The 14,261-nt window shown below is 47.0% G+C and overlaps 1 protein-coding gene across 3 annotated transcripts in view; it reads right to left on the bottom strand.

The window, feature by feature from the left end:
- Positions 1-12,195, bottom strand: part of YTHDF1 (YTH N6-methyladenosine RNA binding protein 1) — a 33,808-nt gene extending 21,613 nt beyond the window's left edge. The window contains exons 1-2 of one of the 3 annotated variants that reach the window (XM_040331499.1): positions 12,165-12,195; positions 3,992-4,110 (exon numbers count right to left, since the gene is read on the bottom strand). The gene's annotated coding sequence lies outside the window, so the exon portion shown is untranslated. Of the gene's footprint in view, positions 1-3,991; positions 4,111-12,164 lie in introns of those variants that run through there. The other 2 variants (XM_040331500.1, XM_040331498.1) reach the window with 2 other exon arrangements.
- Between the last annotated feature and the right edge of the window lie 2,066 nt (positions 12,196-14,261).

The raw sequence follows: 14,261 nt of genomic DNA, 5'->3' as shown, positions 1-14,261 counted from the left end.
ACATAACAAAAAAAAACACCCTTGCAAGCCAAAAGGCATAATGAGCTAGTATGCAGCATACTAGCTCATTATGATATACCCAAGAACAAAGCCCCCCCCCCCCCGTAATCGGAGTGTGGTCCACATCGAGGGGAGTTGACATCTTGCTCTTGGCGTGTTTTCCAGGTCCGGCGCTGTGAGTGGCCAGAGCCGCAATGACGTCACTCCCGGCAAGGTCTGGAAGAGTCTGTCGGACCCTCATACAGGCATTCGGAGCGCATGCGCTGCCGACATCAGCATGAAAAGGGAATATCTCCTAAACTGTACAGGTTTAGGAGATATTAATTTTACCTTCAAGTAAGCCTTACTGGTAGGTAAAAGTGTCAAATTTGGATAAACAACCGCTTTAAGGAGGCAGAAAAAGCCATTGTGCTTTCTGTATAAAATGTATCTTTCTAGTCAGGCTCCTATAAAAGATCTTGCAATTTTCAGTATAGATCCATAAATGACCAAATCTGTGTGACAGTGGCTCTCTGCTTGCCTTTACTGGGCCCTTGATGCACTTTTGAGGTCTCCCCACTGAGACTAATTGTGTAATTGTTATTAAAATTTTTTACTCCAACTGATCAGCGACCCTATGGCATTCTCTTAACTCCCCACCAACGCCAGGGCATTCTCTAACCCCCTCCACCGACGCCAGGGCATTCTCTAACCCCCCCCACCGACGCCAGGGCATTCTCTAACCCCCCCCCACCGAAGCCAGGGCATTCTCTAACCCCCCCCCCACCGAAGCCAGGGCATTCTCTAACCCCCCCCCCCCCCCGAAGCCAGGGCATTCTCTAACCCCCCCCCACCGACGCCAGGGCATTCTCTAACCCCCCCCCGAAGCCAGGACATTCTCTAAACCCCCCCCCCCCCCCCACCGACGCCAGGGCATTCTCTAACCCCCCAACCGACGCCAGGGCATTCTCTACCCCCCCCACCGACGCCAGGGCATTCTCTACCCCCCCCACCGACGCCAGGGCATTCTCTAACCCCCCCACCGACGCCAGAGCATTCTCTTACCACCCACCGATGCCAGGGCATTCTCTAACACCCCCCACCGACGCCAGGGCATTCTCTAACACCCCCCCCCCCCTATGGTTTGAAAGCAGCAAACTGGTCCATTGTTTTGAAAGTTTGAAGACCCCTGCTCTTAGGGATTCTGCAGCCGAGACAACAGGATTGTTAGTATGACAAAGACCTGAGAAACAATATAATACAAATGGAGAAAAAATACTAAATGTTCCCAATAGAAAACATTGGGGTTCACGTACTAAATCTGGACCACTCAGAATCTGGTGCAGCCGTGCATGGTAGCCAATCAGCTTCTAACTTCAGCTTGTCCTATTAAAACAAATCTGGAAGCCGATTGGTTTCTATGCACAGCTGTACCACCTCACTGTTCATTTCGCCATATTAAAGGTTTCATGACTAAAAGGTCACATTCATGAGGGATGCAAGCTAGGAAATTCTCTAACCATTTACAAATAATGTTACCAAGACTTCCTCTTTCCACAGAAAGCAGCTCTGACTCATGGCGTCCATTCTGGGCAATTACTTTTTTTGTTGCTGCTCTGTGTGCCACCACTGGGGAGATTTCTCCTGACTTCCTGTCCAGGAGACCACATGGAAAGAGGACCTTCCCATGGAGAACAGACCGCAAAGAAAATGTTGCCCAACATACCTAGGGGGGTGGTTTTCCAAGGGGGGAGGTGGGAGATTTGAAGACAGACCATAACTGGGATCCTAATACACGAATAAAGCTCCTGGTTTGTGGACCTTTGATCACCACATCTACATCTGCTTGTTAGACAACCCATTCCAAAACCATGAGCAATAACATGTGGTTGGCCCTCTTGGCAATATTTGCATGTTTTTAACATGTTTACACTCTAAATCTTGACAGCTCATTCACAGAACATGTGTCTGTTCACCTTTATATCCCTTTCACATGAGCTGTCAGTTTTTTTTAGGCGGACCCGATTGGACCATTGGAGCAGCAGATGGACACGTGTTCGTTGACACCCGCCGACATCCATTTGTTTTTAGCAGATCGGATGGGGGGACCCGTTCCTCATCTGTCTGGCAGATTGGATAACAGTCGGATGTAAAAAACGGACAGGCGGTCTGGTTATATCTGAACGCCCATACAGGACAGAAGGTTGTGTCTGCCCTCCATAAGCAGAGCAGACACGGACCTGTCATCCACCAGCTCAGAGGAGAGATTCCCCGCTGAGCAGGTGGATCCGCTGGTGGAGTCCACCAGTGTGAAAGCAGCCTTACAGAGAATAATGCAAAGGTGATCATACACCCCCCAGCCCCCCCACGCCAGCCAGTGCCCGCTGTATTTGACAACCATAAGCTTGTCAGTGCCCATGCAGGCAGTCCAGCTGGACTGTTGGAACGGCTCCATGGGCACTGACAGCTCAGCATCGCCGGCGGTAAGATTGGCAGGGGGAGGGAGAGCAAAGGTAAACGCACCAATTTTTTGTATACTGCGGAAGATTAAAAAAAACTTGTGGAATTGCGCCAAACTTCGTTACTCAAAAATCTCCACAGGCAATGTTTTCAAAATGTTTTACAGGTTACCGGTTTAGAGAAACAGAGGAGGTCTAGGGCTAGTAGATATTACTCCTGCTCCAATGTTCGTGGCCATACCTCACATGTGGTGTGAACGCTGTTTACATATGCGGGCACGACGTACGTATGCGTTTGCTTCTGTGTGCAACCCTGTCCTCAGAGCCCACCAACAGGCCCAGTTTTATGTATTACCTTGGGGAGACGCAGACTAAAATACTGCAATCACTTGCAAATTATATCACCTGTGATGTATTTCAGTTATCTTGCAAACCTGTTGGTGGGCCCTGAGGACAGGAGTTGATGACCACTGATCTAAGGGCACCTGACCTTCACACCTACTTAAGGCCCCTTTCACACGGGGCGGATCAGTAATGATCCGCCCTGAGACCCTCCGCTTGCTCAGCGGGGATCGCTTTGTTGATCCCCGCTGAGCCGGCGGATGACAGGGCGGTCTCCACAAACTGTGCAGGGACCGCCCTGTCTTTTCTCTGCTCTCCCCTATGGGGGGGATCGGATGAACATGGACCGTCTCTGTCCGTGTTCACCCAATCCGATCCGATCCGTTCCTCCGTCACACTTTGGCGGATCGGATGTCAGCGGGCATGTCACCGCTGACATCCGCGGCTCCATAGAGGAGCACGGAGCGCCCGTTCAGGTACGCAAAAAAAAAAAAAAAACTGGCAGGCGGACCTGAACGGGCGCTCCGTGTGAAAGAGCTTTAAGTTTGTTGGGCATCACATTCCCGAAACCATATTGTGTTATAGCTGCAAAAGGGTGAAGGAGGGTGCCAAGCAGCCTGTGCTCCTCTGATGGCTTTCCACAACATTTTGGAGGGTGTCTGTTAACTTGTGCCCATTAAGCCAAAAAGGGCATTTGTCAGGTAGTGATGTTGGATGAGAGGACATGGGCTCGCAATTGGTGTTCCTTGTCATGCCAAAGGTGATCAGTAGGGTTGAGGTCAGTTCCTCCACACCAAACCATGTCTTTATGGAGCTGGCTTTGTACAGGAAAAGTGAAAGGTCTTCAAACTTACCATAGCTGGAAGTGCTCATCTCAAAAGTTCTTTACATTAGAAATACCTGAACTAAAATGTGAAGGAATGTCCACATATCTATAGCCATCTACAGTAAATACGACTATGCAGTATTAGAGAATTTCCCAACTTCAAGCTGCAAAATGAGATCGAAATAAAACATGACAGGTGCTCTTTGAATGGAATCTATATCATAAGCCAACATAGCCAAGGCAGCATACTTGGCTTTGTTGCCCCAGAAGTAGCCTTGAGAAACATCCGTTTCCACCAGTGGCTATTTAGACAGGAGTAAAGTAGAATATCACACAGCAATTTCATTGGATAACCCCCCGACCCACCCAGGAGATATTGACTGACCTGATTGGACTGGCCGGACAGGTACTGCTCGAAGTCGTTGTCGTGAACGTTGTCCTTCTGGTGTAGGGATCCATTTTGCACTGAAATAAGATCATTGTTTGAGCGCCCTAGTGGAAAAACTTTTGAGGAGAAATTGAGTTTATAAACTAACTGGGCAAGGATTGGCCTAAGACACAAGTCTAAGCAAAAGCTGAGGGAGCGGGGGGAAGGGGGGGCTACAGTTACATCCGTTCAACATAATATACCAATACAAAAGGGGGGCCAAAAAAACACATTCAGTACATCTCTGCAACACATGCATATTCCCTGTGCACAGAAACCCCCCCACTGAACCCAGCAGGAACCCAACTTCCCATTTCAGAAAACCTCCCCTTTATTAGATAGAGACTAATACAGGGGAGGTGTTCTGTAGTCCAGCAGTGGATAACGCACACTGGGCTGACAATTCTGCTTTGTATTTCAATGCAACAGAAGAAGAGTTGTCAGCGGACTACAGGAAGTCAGGAGCTCACCGGAATTCAGGCAGATCTGCAGGATATTTATTTTATTTTTTAGATACCACACACACACACACACACACACACACACGTTAAACTTTTTATTTTTTTATTCTAGATAGAATGGGAAAGGTTTTACTGCTCTCTGTGGTCCCAATGAAGGAACAAATTCCATCGTCGCAGTGACAATAAGGATTTTACATCACTTCATGTCCTTGTGATACGAGTACAGGAAGAGGAATAAACCTCCCCAAGTCTTCGCCTCTAGGGAGGCTATAGGAGCTCAACCTTAAAGTGATTGTAAAGTCTTGTTAGTTTTATTTTAAACATGTCATACTTGCCTCCCCTGTGTAGTTGGTCCTCCTCTCGGGTCCCTTTGCCAGCGCGCCCGGCTCCTCCCTCCTGTCGAGTGCCCCCACAGCAAGGAGCTTGTTATAGGGGCACCCGAGCTGCAGCTCCGTGTGTTCAGACATGGCGCTGCCGTTCGGCCCCGCCCCCTCTCTTCCCTAGGCTAACTGACTGATTGACAGCCGCGGGAGTCAATGACAGCCGCTGCTGTCTCTCAGCCAATCAGTAGGGAGAATACCGGACTGCCGAGGAATTCGTGGACATCACTGGACAGAGATGGGGCTCAGGTAAATATTAGGTGGGTGCTGGGGAGGCTTCTACACACAGAAGGCTTTTTATCTTAATGCATAGAACACATTAAGATAAAAAAAAAACACCACCTGCCTTTACAACCCCTTTAACAATACGATACTAAATGTTCCCTTTTATACAAGCAACGCTGTCCTAGTAGTTACCGGCCCTTTATGGAACCAAGCTGAAGAGGTTGTCCACCCAAAAGTGATATTTTAGTTTATAAAGAGAACCTGGTGAGATTTCTCATGTGTGTCCTGGATACTCAGACAGGGAAATCCCTTCTCTGTATAAAATAAACCCCTCATAATAGGCACAGCAGGTGTACAGACGCAGGAACTCAGCACAGGGATGGTGGGAACCCCTCATAATAGGCACAGCAGGTGTACAGACGCAGGAACTCAGCACAGGGATGGTGGGAACCCCTCATAATGGGCACAGGAGGTGTACAGACCCGGGAACTCAGCACAGGGATGGTGGGAACCCCTCATAATGAGCACAGCAGGTGTACGGACCCAGGAACTCAGCACAGGGATGGTGGGAAGCCGTCATAATAGGCACAGCAGGTGTACAGACGCAGGAACTCAGCACAGGGATGGTGGGAACCCCTCATAATGGGCACAGGAGGTGTACAGACCCGGGAACTCAGCACAGGGATGGTGGGAACCCCTCATAATGAGCACAGCAGGTGTACGGACCCAGGAACTCGGCACAGGGATGGTGGGAACCCCTCATAATGGGCACAGCAGGTGTACAGACCCAGGAACTCAGCACAGGGATGGTGGGAAGCCGTCATAATGGGCACAGCAGGTGTACGGACCCAGGAACTCGGCACAGGGATGGTGGGAAGCCCTCATAATGGGCACAGCAAGTGTACAGACCCAGGAACTCGGCACAGGGATGGTGGGAAGCCCTCAATGGGCACAGCAGGTGTACAGACCCAGGAACTCAGCACAGGGATGGTGGGAAGCCGTCATAATGGGCACAGCAGGTGTACAGACCCGGGAACTCAGCGCAGGGATGGTGGGAACCGTTAATGGGCACAGCAGGTGTACAGACCCAGGAACTCAGCACAGGAATAGTGGGAACCTGTCATAATGGGCACAGCAGGTGTACAGACCCAGGAACTCAGCACAGGAATAGTGGGAACCTGTCATAATGGGCACAGCAGGTGTACAGACCCGGGAACTCAGCACAGGAATAGTGGGAACCTGTCATAATGGCACATCAGGTGTACGGACCCGGAAACTCAGCACAGGGATGGTGGGAACCCCTCATAATAGGCACAGCAGGTGTACGGACCAAGGAACTCGGCACAGGAATGGTGGGAAGCCCTCAATGGGCACAGCAGGTGTACGGACCCGGGAACTCAGCACAGGGATGGTGGGAAGCCCTCAATGGGCACAGCAGGTGTACAGACGGGGGAACTCAGCACAGGGATGGTGGGAACCCCTCATAATGGGCACAGCAGGTGTACAGACCCGGAAACTCAGCACAGGGATGGTGGGAACCCCTCATAATGGGCACAGCAGGTGTACGGACCCGGGAACTCAGCACAGGGATGGTGGGAAGCCCTCAATGGGCACAGGTGTACGGACCCGGGAACTCAGCACAGGGATGGTGGGAAGCCCTCAATGGGCACAGCAAGTGTACAGACCCAGGAACTCAGCACAGGGATGGTGGGAAGCCCTCAATGGGCACAGCAGGTGTACAGACCCAGGAACTCAGCACAGGGATGGTGGGAAGCCCTCAATGGGCACAGCAGGTATACAGACCCGGGAACTCAGCACAGGGATGGTGGGAAGCCCTCAATGGGCACAGCAGGTATACAGACCCGGGAACTCGGCACAGGGATGGTGGGAAGCCCTCAATGGGAACAGCAGGTGTACAGACCCGGGAACATAGCACAGGGATGATGAAAGACCCTAATAATGGGCACAGCAGGTGTACAGACCAGCGATCTCACCAATACAGTACCCGATAGATAGAAAAGACTGTCTGGGGGTATAAATCGCCATAGTCCACCAAAGACTGAAATATCATTCTATTATAGAATTGTGATTGGCTTCCCATGTACAATATCTTCAGATCTACCATTTTCTTTTTGAAAAAGGGAAAATTATTTCCTAAGTGCTGGGCGATATTTGACTAGTGTGGTGTACATTTCTAGCTCTCATAAGGAATAAGGTGGCTATGTGGAAAGGGGGGGGTCAATTATTCAACACCCCCCCACGCAGTCTTCCTGCCTGCTCCTCTTGTCAGTGTGAAAAGTGCAGACATGTATACACTGTGCTGACTCCATGCAGTTGGATAAAGCCTGTTGGGTGGCTTTGCCTGGTAGCAGGACACAGGCTGCTCATTGCATCCCAGCAATCCTATTGGAAAACGACATTAATCCACACACTTTACATTAGCAATGACAGAGTCTAATTGCTTTCAGTTCATGTATTTCCTATGCAAAGTTTCAGAATGAGATGCGAGTCACACAATCACATCCAGCATGCTGCAGCACAATGCAAATCATCTGACTGATGATAAACAGGCAAATTCAGCCTGGCCTGCTGGAAGCCAAACTTGCCCAGCTGTGACACAAGAAGCAGCCGCCACTGAACAGGTCTGCCACCCTCTCCAAAACGATGCAAGCTTTATCGACTATTACTGACTTGTGATACTAGGCCGATGCCACAGAGCATGGTATAATATTTCTACAAGCCTTAAAGGCCAACTCCACCTTTTACAAAAAAATAAATAAATGCACATTTATTTGCAGGAAAAAAAAAATGTGCATTATTACTTTTTAGGAAAAGTCTGCAAAGCATTACAATCAATGGATCATGGGTGCAATGCCAGGCTTCTGCAGACTCTTCCACAAGCTCCGTCTGTACAGTTAGAGAACTGGAGGAAATGTCAATGGACTACAAGTGACGTGATCACCAAACTGGCGTCACTATGAGAACTACAAATCCATTTGCCGCAGTGCCAGATGGGGCTTGTAGTTCATTCAAAACAGGAGAACTTCATAGATATTCTTCTGCATTGATCATCTTTTGGCTCCAGCCGATGGTTGCTACAGCACCTGCTTCCATACACAGCCATTATTCCAGGAACGTGTCTGCTGGCACTGTGCATTGGCATCTCTTGTAGTTCATTCAAACACAGATCTCTGAATTAATAGACGCATGTGTGTGGGCGGAGCCATGCAAATCTCGAAAAGTGACAGCAGCTGCTAAACACAGGGTGAAACTGCAAAGTTCAGAGTTAGCCTTTAATCTTTTTTGTGTCCACTGTCTGCCTTCTGTGGCATCTGAAATAAAAGTGCAATAAAGAGACCCTATTACAGTAGTTGTAAAGCCTCAAGGTTTTTTCACCTTAACGCATTCTACGCATTAAGTTAAAAAACCTATGCTGCAGCCCCTCCCCCCTTACCTGAGCCCAATCCGGTCCAGTGATGTGCAGGAGCGCAGCAGCTCCAGCCACCGTCTCTCTCCTCATTGGACAGATTGATAGCCGCAGAAGACATTGACTCCCACCGTCAAACAAATCCAGTGACACGGAAGTGGACGGGTCCCGCTGTCTGTATCAATAGATGCAGCAGCGGGACTCGAAGGCGAGCCCACATGGGTGCCCCCAGGAAAGCGACTTTCTGTGGGGGGCAACCGGTGAAGAGAATGCCTGTGTCCAGCACTGCACCGACGTGGGAACCACAACCTACATGGCAGGAGATGCAACCATCCAACACACACTTTTAAATTTGAGGAATGGGCGATTGGGCAAGTTGAACAGCCTCTTGCAGGTCATTTTGTTTCTTTAAAATAGAAAACCTAGAAGCCCAAGCCCCGGTTCAAACTACAAACCGTGTGTAAACTGCACAGGAACTGCACTGCATTCCCATGCGATTCAGTACGGTGTGATTTGTGCCCATTCATTTTGAATGATCTCAAATTGCACAGCATCGCACCAAAGAAATGCATGCGTTTTTGGAGCCGTGCCGCAAAACAGATTGCATGGTTCTTTTGTACCATATGATCTATGAAGGCAAACGCACTCTATTTGCTACGTTTGGGGCGTCAATAAATTTGTATTTACAAACATAAATAGAAGGCCACTGCCTACCTTTAGGCTGCATTCACACCTTAGCGCGGCGTTTTGTACCGCGATTTGCCGCGACAAATTACGTCGTTTTGTACCGCGATAAAACGCGTCGTTTTTTAACATCGTTTTCGCTGGAGGGGCGATTTACACATTGACGGCTATGCCGAACGCCGAAGCCGCCTGAAAAAAAGGATCAGGGACTTGTTTTGAGCTTCAGGCGTACGGCGTTTCGGCGTGGATATGTGAACCATCTCCATAGAGAACATTGTTAAATCACCCCTCCAGCGTATTTTAGGCTGCAATAGCGTCAGGCGTTAAAACGCCTAGGTGTGAATGGAGCCTTAGACCCTTGAAGCTGCCCCCCCCCTTTAAAGTGAAAATAATCATCACTTTATATACGATATAAAGAAAGCAAGGTGCGATCCGATCACCCATGAATACAGAATTTTAAATGTAAAGTGAAAGACAGTAAAAATTATATAAAATTATGAAAAATTCATAGACTGGCATTGCGATTCACCACTATGCAGGTTAATCTTCTGTGTCCTTAAATGGTCCAACTGTGCCACCATAAAATCACCAGCCGCTGTGAAAAAGCTAGTTTCCTGAAAACGCAATCAGCGAAACTAGTCAAGGCTCTACGGGTGTCGTCACTTCCTGTTGCAGTGTGACATCACTTCCGGCTGTTGGAAAGCACAGTGGTGCTGGTTGACAGAAAGGCTGATAACAAGTGGGTGCTGTATTCTGCCTTTGTGTACACCTGGAACAATACTAGTGATGCACCCAAATTTCCACTGAAAACAGGCTTTCAACCTTGTGCCAAAAAAAATATATATGTTTTTATGCATTCACGTTGTGCATTTTTTCAACTGATCAATTATGCAAAAAAATAAAAAACACTGCTTCAAAAAAAGGTGGCGATAATTCATATTAATTTAAATTCATGCCATTAAAAAAAAAAAAAAAAAGATATATTAATTATATTAATTATATATATATATATATATATATATTTATTATTATTTTTTTATCCCTTCATTTCGCACCATTAATAAACACTACACTATAAGTACTTTTCTGGTTTGATGTTGTGGTGTCTTTGGAGCGAATATTGAAGAATTAGGGGGGAGTTTGAAGACCTATTGATGGATGGTGTGATCGATCTGGAGGATTTAGCCCATTGCGCCTGTTGACCTTTAGTAACAGAGGTCGCTGGATTAATGGCGAGTGTGCATTTTTCACAGCGGCTGGTGATTTATGGTGGCACAGTTGGAAGATCATTTAAGGGCACATAGAAGATTCACAACACGCGTCTATAGGATTTTCCATCATTTTTACTGTTTCACTTCACATGAATATTGTTTTTTGTATTTAAGGGTGATAGCACCTTGCTTTCTTTCTTTATAATAAAAAAGTATTGCCCCCCCACAGCAGATTGCAATGCAGTGCCGGAAACGCACATGAATTGTGGCATTGCCCTCATTGCATACACATGAACCTAATAAACTTTTATACTATATATATATATATATATATATATATATATATATATATATATATATATATATATATATATATATATATATATATATATATATGCGCAACATTTTTTTTTTTAGTTTTGGATAAAGTGGAGAAGGATTAGAACCCCTGTCAGCTTGTATTACTGTCTGTGCCCCCGTTCGGGAGATTCACCCCATTTGTTCTCTTTACTTTTATCATTGAAAGTAAAAAAAAATTATTTTGGGTTATCCCCAAAAAAGTGGAAATCTTCCAAACAAGACACTAGTTCTGCAATCCACACAGCGGAAGTTCCATTTTAGGGTGGAACTCTGCTTTAATTAGTAGGGATTTCCTCACACTTCCTGTTTGGATATGAGACAGGAAGTGAAGGGAAATCTTTGAAATGGGACAACCATGGAGTCTGGATCTGCCAGATTCCTGAACCGACATCCAGCTCAGCCTCTCAACAACCCTTCGAGAGCCTGAGCCGGCCACTTCCACCACGTTCATAGCTCAGCACTCCAGTGAGCGAGGAGGGGGCAGGACAGAGAGCGGTTACTGACAGTCTCCAACTCTCTGCTCGGGAGCTGTGAGAACCGAGTGATCGGCAGTGTTCGATTGCTCGGTTCTTAGAGTTAAGAGCTAAGCTGCCCAAGTAAAAAAAAAAAAAAAAAACAAACACCACACACACACTTCTCTCAAAGAGGAAGTGAACATCCTCTGTCATTAACCTATAGGTAAGCCTATAAAATAAGGCTTACCTATAGGTAGTGTAAAGATCTCCTAAATGTGCACCGTTTGATATTTCCATTACATGCAGCCAGTGAAATCACTTGTGCATGCGCTCTGAAGGATCAGCCACCTGTTCTGTTCCTTCAGAACCCTGCTGTGCCTTGAACAGCGGCTCCCACACACATGCGCGGGAGTGACATCATCGCGGCTCCGGCCAGTCACAGAGCCATAGCCTGCGAACCCGGAAGCAAGAAGGGAGCCCTTTCAGCACTAACATTGTGGTGCCGACACAGCTTTGTTTTAAAAGGCAAGTTTCACATAATGTAGTATACGATACATACTAGCACATTACGACTTTACCATGCGGGCACTTTAGAGCCTCAATGAGTAGAAAGATCAACCATCCTTGACAATCTCTGACCCTTGTACATTGCAATAATAGAATATATGAATGATGGCAAGAGAGCACAAAACACAACACATGGCATCTATTAGTGTGAGAGGGTTGGGACAACAAACCCAAAACAAGTTCTATGGGAAAGCAAAGATTTTATTTGATGCTATTGGTGGTGGGGGGGGTCGCTGACACATTGGCAATCAAGGTCTATGGAATGTTGCAGGTAGCGCATGCACATCACGCATTCATATAGTTAATAGAAGGGGGATTTTAGGGGCAGGAAGAGACTTGAAAAGCACACGGAAAAACTTACCTTTACTGTCTTGTCCTTTTGGTCTCTGCGAATCAAAATGAGAAAAAAAAAAAAAAAAAAAAAAATTAGAAAAAATGGTCCAGACTGTGTGTATAATATAGTGCGAGGTTCAGTTATTTCAACAGTCACATGTACATACACTGAAGGAAAGTGTCGCCCTTCCAGGCTCATGCTGTCCAGTAGGCAGATTAGAACTTCTTAATGGCTGCCATGGGCAAAACACGTGTAAACCAATCATGGCCAATCACATATCTATACTACTCCTGTAATTCCTCTGCGTACAAAACGTGGCTGGCAATGTAGATACATACCGTAGCAACCTCAGACATAAAACAGAACAAAAGCATACCCCTCTAGACCAGGGGTAGGCAACCTGTGGCCCTCCGGCTGCTGCAGAACTACAAGTCCCATCATGCCTCTAGGAGAAATTGTAACAGCCAGCCTTGCAATGCCTCATGGGAAATTTAGTTTCACAATAGCTGGAGGGCCCCAGGTTTCCCAACCCTGCTCTATAGTGTGTCCTTTACGAGCACTACGGCTACTTTCACACTGAAAGCGCCGGCCGTTGGTATTTGGCCACGAGCAGGTCACATTTCGTGTTTACAAAATAGGGGATAGTTTTATAGCATTTTTATTAATTTTTCTTTTTACTACTAATGGCGACGATCAGCGATTTTTCTCGTGACCGCGACATTATGGCGGACACATGGGACACATTTTTGGGACAATTGTAATTTTCACAGCAAAAAAATGCTATAAAAATGCATTGTTTACTGTGAAAATGACAATTGCAGTTTGGGAGTTAACCACCAGGGGGCGCTGAAGGGGTCAAGTGTGACCTCATATGTGTTTCTTACTGTAGGGGGCGCGGCTGGACGTGTGACGTCATTGATCGTGATTCCCTATATCAGGGAACAGACGATCAATGACAGCACCACAGTGAAGAACGGGGAAGCTGTGTTTACACCCAGCTCTCCTCGTTCTTCAGCTCCGGGGACCGATCGTGGGACTCCAGCGGCGATCGGGTCCCGGAGCTTCGGACCGAGTCGCGGGTGCGCGCCCACGGCTGGGCACTTAAAGAGGACGTGCAGGTACGTGCCTGTGCCCAGCCGTGCCATTCTGCCGACGTCTACAGTGTTTCCCCGAAAATAGGCCCGGGTCTTATATTAATTTTGGCAACAAAAGACACAGTAGGGCTTATTTTCAGGGTAGGTCTTACCATGTAATGTGCTGTCTTCTCTCTCTCTCTCCCTGCCTGTCAAGAATCCCCAGTGTGAACCAAGTTAAAATGCTTGTAAAATCCTATAATCCACTCTACCATAGTATATAATGTACAACATGTGTGTTTCTGTAATATAATTGTGCGAAATACCTTTGTTATAGCGCCGCTCTGCGCTTCTGTGACCTGCCGGAGCTCTCTTCCCCACAAATATATTACAGAAACACACACATTGTACATTATATACTACTGTAATAGAGTGTATTATAGGATTTTACAAGCTTTTTAAACTAGGGCTTATTTTCGGGGTAGGGCTTATAATGCAGCCTTCCTAACAAATAACACTAGGTCTTATTTTCGGGGTAGGTCTTATTTTCGGGGAAACACGGTATGTGCAGGAGGCGGTCCTTAAGTGGTTAAGAAATGTATTAGAACACCCCCTGAACATAAATCAATCACATTCTTCATGTGCTCAAGGATGATTTGGGCAGGAGGGAAGTGACAGTTCCATTCTTGCCAGCTCTGAATACATCTTTCATAGTGGAGGCCACAATGTAACTTTACTTTTGCTTCATAAAGTTTGTTTGGGCTTGATGAGGTCACAATCACTTCTTCAGCCAATTAGAGGAAGCCTTGTATTCACTGGTTAAAAAAAAAAAAAAAAAAAAAAAAAAGAAAAAAGATGCCCTGTGAATGGCTGAGCAGCAACCTGTCAGCAGGCGGCACCCTATTCTCATGGTCATCGACCACGGAGAGTAGCAACGAACGACGCCGCTGTTCAACAAACTTGGCACTTCCCTATGCCACTCCCTTCTCCAATTACATCTCCATGTCAATATTGTATTGTCTGCCCTGGAGAGGCCTGCTCTGTCATCAAG

Source organism: Rana temporaria, chromosome 12 (genome assembly GCF_905171775.1).
Source record: "Rana temporaria chromosome 12, aRanTem1.1, whole genome shotgun sequence".
Taxonomy (NCBI): domain Eukaryota; kingdom Metazoa; phylum Chordata; class Amphibia; order Anura; family Ranidae; genus Rana; species Rana temporaria.
The sequence above is the reverse complement of the archived record's forward strand: the minus strand, read 5'-3'. Positions and strand labels throughout refer to the sequence as shown.